Raw genomic sequence first — 6,000 nt, 5'->3', positions numbered from 1 at the left:
ATGGAACCACAGTAGTAGAAGTGGTTTGGAAACCACAGGAATCAGCAGCACTGAATACACAAGTAATCCAGGAACACCTTCAGAGACTCATGAGGAATGAGACTCCAAGATCAGGCAACGTGGTAGTGACCACAGGTGCTTAATATAGGGAGGTTGCCTGATCTGCCAATTAAGTTAAAGGGGTATACACTGAAGTATAGAAAAGGGCTGCGCATGCGCAGACCCTCAGGAAGGTGGACGGCCACGGTTCCTAAATGTCCGGGAAGAGGCACTCACGGTCCGGTGAGTGACACAATGAACTTTATCCCAAAAGCAACATTTCCACTGCATTTCAGCCCTGCCACAAAAGAACCAGCTGACATAAGGTCAGTGATTCTCTTGTTAACACAGGTGAGAGTGTTGACGAGGACAAGGCTGGAGATCACTCTGTCATGCTGATTGAGTTAGAATAACAGACTGGAAGCTTTAAATGGATGGTGGTGCTTGAAATCACTGTTCTTCCTCTGTTAACTTTAAGCATGGTTAGCTGCAAGGAAACACATGCCGTCATCATTACTTTTCACAGGAAAGGATATTGCTGCTAGTAAGATTGTACCTTAATCAACCATTTATCGGATCATCAAGAACTTCAAGGAGAGAGGTTCAATAGTTGTGAAGAAGGCTTCAGCTCGCCCAAGAATGTCCAGCAAGCGCCAGGACCACCTCCTAAAGTTGATTCAGCTGCAGGATCGGGGCACCAGCAGTGCAGAGCTTGCTCAGGAATGGCAGCAGGCAGGAGTGAGTGCATCTGCACGCACAGTGAGGTTAAAACTTTTGGAGGATGGCCTGGTGTCAAGAAGGCCAGCAAAGAAGCCACTTCTCTTTAGGAAAAACATCAGGGACAGACTGATTTTCTGCAAAAGGTACAGGGATTGCAGCACTGCAAAGGACTGGGGAAATGTAATTTTCTCTGATGAATACCCTTTCCGATTGTTTGGGGCATCTGGAAAAACGCTTGTCCGGAGAAGGAAAGGTGTGCGCTACCATCAGTCCTGTGTCATGCCATCAGTAAAGTATCCTGAGACCATTCATGTGTGGGGTTGTTTCTCAGCCAATAGAGTGGGCTCACTCACATTTTTGCCTAAGAACACAGCTTTGAATAAAGAATGGTACCAAAACATCCTCCAAGAGCAACTTCACCCAACCATCCGAGAACAGTATGGTGACGATCAATGCTTTTTCCAGCATGATGGAGCGAGCAACTTGCCATAAGGCAAAAGTGATAACTAAGTGGCTCAGGGATCAAAACATCAAAATTTTGGGTCCATGGCTAAGAAACTCAGCAGACCTTAATCCCATTGAGGACTTGTAGTCAATCCCCAAGAGGCGGGGGGACAAACAAAAACCCACAAATTATGACAAACACCAAGCATTGATAAGGCAAGAATGGGCGGCCATCAGTCAGTATGTGGCCCAGAAGTTGATTGACAGCATGCCAGGGCGAATTGCAGAGCTCATCAAAAAGAAGGGTCAACACTGCAAATATTGACTCTTTGCATAAACTTAATGCATTTGTCAATAAAAGCCTTTGACACTTATGAAACGCTTGTAATATTACTTCAGTATACCATAGCAATATCTGACAAAAAGGTCTAAAAACAATGAAGCAGCAAACTTTGTGAAACCCAATACTTGTGTCATTTTAAAAACTGTTGGCCATGACTGTAAGTAAATCAGTTTCTGTCGAACTGTCGCCATTTCAATAAAACTTTATCAACAACTAGGCATCTTATTTTATTTTCGGATCTGTTTTGAAAAATAACTAAAGTTTTTTTTAACTCTTGTGGTACATAACATAGGAAGGTCTGCAACTGAGTAATATTCAAGAATATAAGCAGAAATTCTATTTGTAAAAGTTGTTTTAAAATAACAACAAAATAATAGTGACAAAAATTATGAACATTGAGGCAATGTTTTTTCTTAATCTCAAATTGTCATTTTAGATAACATTTTCTGTGATAACATTAAAAAAAAAGGTGAGAGGAATAATTCAATACAAGTCCTATCGTTGAACAGTTAATAGAACATTACAGCTATATAGACATTGTTGTAACAATGAATAAGCAACACTGCTAACTAGTTGTCACAGAAGTTCATGTGTATATAACATAATAGAAATATGAGTAACTGTCTATAGTTTCCATCAATCCAGGTTGCACTATTCCTGACTGTATTTGCTGTGCATGTGTATTTTGTTATACTAGTACCCCAGTTATTTACACAGGTGGGGTTATAGGCAGAAAATATTCAGGCTAGACATTTTCAGTCTAATGTTCAGAGAGTCATGATCGTGCATTACCTTGTCCTCGCTACTGACAAACTCTCTGTACAGCACTTGGGGCCTCATTCATTAAGGATCTTAACTTAAGAAACTTCTTATTTCAGTCTCCTGGACAAAACCATGTTACAATGCAAGGGGTGCAAATTAGTATTCTGTTTTGCACATAAGTTAAATACTGACTGTTTTTCATGTAGCACACAAAAATCAACTTTAAATTTCAGTGTACAAATAAGCTATCAAGTATTTGTGTGCTACATGAAAAAACAGTCAGTATTTAACTTATGTGCAAAACAGAATACTAATTTGCACCCCTTGCATTGTAACATGGTTTTGTCCAGGAGACTGAAATAAGAAGTTTCTTAAGTTAAGATCCTTAATGAATCAGGCCCTTGGTTTGTAAAGATAATGATGATATTTTGTGAAGATGACTCTTTAAACTTGTTCTACACTAATATTATCAGTATTGTGGTTGAAACTTTCTTTCCATGCTGTGGAATGTTTTCAATCATTGAACCACTAGTTACCCCTCATGCACCTGGCATGAAGCTTCCTATTCATGAAAGCATTTTAGTTAGCTCTTAATGGTAATGTGAAAATTATATGGTTAATGACTTTCCCCTGATTGCAAGGTTTTATTAATGCTCTTCCATTCTAAGGACATTTTCTTGATTCAGAAAAGCTTTTCCTAAAACAAAGCAGCGAGTGAATGTGTGTGTGTGTGTGTGTGTGTGTGTGTGTGTGTGTGTGTGTGTGTGTGTGTGTGTGTGCGTGCGTGTGCGTGTGTGTGTGTGTGTTTGTGTGTGTGTGTGTGTGTATATATATATATATATATATATATTTACAGTAAATGAGCAATGAGAGAGGCATGGAGGGGGTACGGGAAGAGATAGGGAGGAGACATTGATGGAGATTTATAAAGTGGCCAATGAGTGATGTATGGAGGGGACGTTGACAGAGATTAGAATGTAACAATAATAATATACTCTTGTATTCTCGTGAATGGTGACACTACGTCCTTTATTTTAGATCATAGGGGGCCCCCAGTTTTATGCCTCCCAGTCCACCAAAGGCTTAATCCAGTCCTCCTGCCTGTTATTGGTTAAGCATTACTGAAACCAGGGCTCAGTTTCATGTTTGTGATCTTATCTGTAACTAACTCTGATTCTTACTGCCTGGATTACTTTGCCTATGATTTTTACTGCCAAGTGTTTCCTGCATTTGTCAATTCTATTTTTCTCTGGCCTGTGTGATTATGTTATTGTTTAGTATTCATTGTGTTGTTTGATTAGTTAGCAACCTTAACTATAGACATCTATAACATTAACCACATGATCTAGAGCATGGTTGTCCAACCCGCGGCCTGCGGGCCACATGCAGCCCAGCATGCCTGTAAATGTGGCCCAGCAGGAGTTTTGGTTGTGGCAAGGGGGCAGCACTGAAAAAAAAAAATCCTGCAAAAAAAAATAAATAAAAAAAAAATACTTACCTTGCGGTCACGTCAGATGGCGCTCCGGCTCCCTCCCTGGTCTCCTCCTCCGTGTGGCGCTCGCAGTGAATGCCGGGGGTGACGTCATCACAGCTGACATCCATTGTGTAGCGCAGCACAGAGGAGTCACCCGCGCAAACTATCAGCAGCAGTGAAAGATTATCCAGTATCTTATTGTTGTTACTCTGAATTTGGACTTTCTGCACCATGCAATTATGAACTAGCTGTGTTCTCTGTATGTATCTAATATAAATATTAAGAGATAATTGTATTTTTAATATTTTAAACCATTTTAAATGTGCAGTGCTGAGTAGGGTGAAAATATCACCCACTGTTACCCTCATCGGAGGCTGCTTCATGAGCCTGTGGGCAGCACGGTGGCTTAGTGGTTAGCACTTCTGCTTTACAGCACTGGGGTCATGAGTTTGATTCCCGACCATGGCCTTATCTGTGTGGAGTTTGTATGTTCTCCACGTGTTTGCGTGGGTTTCCTCTGGGTACTCCGGTTTCCTCCCACACTCCAAAAAATTACTGGTAGGTTAATTGGCTGCTAACAAATTGACCCTAGTCTGTGTGTGTGTGTGTGTGTGTGTGTGTGTGTGTGTGTGTGTGTGTCTGTGTGTGTGTGTGTTATGGAATTTAGACTGTAAGCTCCAATTGGGCAGGGACTGATGTGAGTGAGTTCTCTGTACAGCGCTGCGGAATTAGTGGCGCTATATAAATAAATGATAATGATGATGATGAGCCATTTTTCCCGCCACCCTATCTTTAAATCTCTGTAGATTTCTATTAGTTCTCCTGATGCTACCTATATCGGTGACCATTTCAAACTGGTCAATAAAAAAAATGATTCATGGGTGCAGAAAGAGAGAAAAAAAAGTTTTTGGCATTTAACTCCCCGAACCCCACTAAGGGGCAAATGCAGGTAAGTTAAATTGTAACTGGTAATGGGACTACTGCTTTAATCATGATTCTGCAACAGGTTTCCTAACTCTTACTAACTTCATTTCCAAGTAAGTTTAATATGTTAACTATGTTTTCTATAGTTTTTTCGATGATCAGCTATCGTTAGTGTTAGTGTATTTTATGTAGGCCCAAACCAACTCGTCGTCTTCCAATGTGGCCCAGGGAAGCTAAAAGGTTGGATACCCCTGCTCTAGAGGATCAAGTAGTGAGCTTGCTTACAGGGGCTTCTAAACATGTAGCCAACATACAGTTAGTACACGTTTACAGATAGCTCTAAAAGTGTTTCATGATGTGTGAAACATTTTGAGCTTGATTCAAGTCCAAATGCAACTTGTGGGTGAAAAAAAGAGTACGGAACTTGAGGGTAATTCCGCCTTTATTCAAACCCAAGAGGATCTCCAGATGCGTTAGGATTTGAATCACTGCCTAAACATTACGTGCAATATGTTATCCGTCAGAACAGAGTGCAGGTTATGCACATACATATGGGCAATATAAAGTCACATCAGAACTCATGCAAAAAAATATTTGAGAAAATAAATGAAAAACTCATAATAATATAATCAATAATATGCAATAATAATAATATACAATGTCTCACTTCCATACACATGTTCTTTGCTATCTAGTGGCATGTACACGTGTTTTTAATACAAAGGCGATGCTGTCAGTCATCACTATCATTCGGCACTTATACCGGTCCTGTAGCTGGTGCAAAAGATACCGCTAAAACAGGCGTACTTACAAGAAGCTCAGAACTTGAATCGGCCGCATAGGTGTCGAAACGCCCTGGGCATAACCTTGCAGTACAACACCTACTTTTAGCTGTCCCTTCCCACCCTCGTGAATCTCTTTAAGTCGTAGGCAGTCATAAGTGTCATATGTGTTCGGACATGAATTGCATGCAATTGTGTTCATTGGTGTAAGCAAGATATGGCACGCAATTGGACTCACGTCCGAACATGAATCAGGCCTATAGTCTTGATGAATGATTGACTACCCTTGCATTTCTCTGAATGTGTATTCACCTACTGGTATGCTATGTTTTATAACTTTTTGTAATGTATTATTGACACAAATTGATTTAATTTTCTACAATACCTTGGTCAGTATTTGATATAAATTTTTACTTGCTTTGCTATTCAATTGCCTGCTAGCCTGCAGTAGCACAAGCATGTGTTGATGTAGTTTTACTGATTGAGAGAGAACTCTGTTCTTTGGCCCCATG

This window comes from Mixophyes fleayi, chromosome 5, assembly GCF_038048845.1.
Source record: "Mixophyes fleayi isolate aMixFle1 chromosome 5, aMixFle1.hap1, whole genome shotgun sequence".
Taxonomy (NCBI): domain Eukaryota; kingdom Metazoa; phylum Chordata; class Amphibia; order Anura; family Limnodynastidae; genus Mixophyes; species Mixophyes fleayi.
The sequence above is the reverse complement of the archived record's forward strand: the minus strand, read 5'-3'. Positions refer to the sequence as shown.